Genomic DNA, 1254 nt, shown 5'->3' with positions numbered 1-1254 from the left:
AGAGGCGACCCCGTCTACCGGGGCAGACGCGCCCGAACGGCAAAGTCCGAAAGAGGCGACCCCGTCTACCGGGGCAGACGCGCCCGAACGGCAAAGTCCGAATAAAGCGACCCCGTCTACCGGGGCAGACGCGCCCGAACGGCAAAGTCCGAATAAAGCGACCCCGTCTACCGGGGCAGACGCGCCGGAACGGCAAAGTCCGAAAGAGGCAACCCCGTCTACCGGGGCAGACGCGCCCGAACGGCAAAGTCCGAATAAAGCGACCCCGTCTACCGGGGCAGACGCGCCCGAACGGCAAAGTCCGAATAAAGCGACCCCGTCTACCGGGCCAGACGCGCCCGAACGGCAAAGTCCGAAAGAGGCGACCCCGTCTACCGGGGCAGACGCGCCCGAACGGCAAAGTCCGAAAGAGGCGACCCCGTCTACCGGGGCAGACGCGCCGGAACGGCAAAGTCCGAAAGAGGCAACCCCGTCTACCGGGGCAGACGCGCCCGAACGGCAAAGTCCGAATAAAGCGACCCCGTCTACCGGGCCAGACGCGCCCGAACGGCAAAGTCCGAATAAAGCGACCCCGTCTACCGGGGCAGACGCGCCCGAACGGCAAAGTCCGAATAAAGCGACCCCGTCTACCGGGGCAGACGCGCCGGAACGGCAAAGTCCGAAAGAGGCAACCCCGTCTACCGGGGCAGACGCGCCCGAACGGCAAAGTCCGAATAAAGCGACCCCGTCTACCGGGCCAGACGCGCCCGAACGGCAAAGTCCGAAAGAGGCGACCCCGTCTACCGGGGCAGACGCGCCCGAACGGCAAAGTCCGAAAGAGGCGACCCCGTCTACCGGGGCAGACGCGCCCGAACGGCAAAGTCCGAATAAAGCGACCCCGTCTACCGGGGCAGACGCGCCCGAACGGCAAAGTCCGAATAAAGCGACCCCGTCTACCGGGGCAGACGCGCCGGAACGGCAAAGTCCGAAAGAGGCAACCCCGTCTACCGGGGCAGACGCGCCCGAACGGCAAAGTCCGAAAGAGGCGACCCCGTCTACCGGGGCAGACGCGCCCGAACGGCAAAGTCCGAAAGAGGCGACCCCGTCTACCGGGGCAGACGCGCCCGAACGGCAAAGTCCGAATAAAGCGACCCCGTCTACCGGGGCAGACGCGCCCGAACGGCAAAGTCCGAATAAAGCGACCCCGTCTACCGGGGCAGACGCGCCGGAACGGCAAAGTCCGAAAGAGGCAACCCCGTCTACCGGGGCAGACGC

The sequence above is a fragment of the Amblyomma mixtum genome, unplaced genomic scaffold (genome assembly GCF_055824585.1).
Source record: "Amblyomma mixtum isolate Tamu unplaced genomic scaffold, ASM5582458v1 scaffold_153, whole genome shotgun sequence".
Classification (NCBI taxonomy): Eukaryota; Metazoa; Arthropoda; class Arachnida; order Ixodida; family Ixodidae; genus Amblyomma; species Amblyomma mixtum.
Note: the sequence above shows the minus strand (reverse complement) of the source record.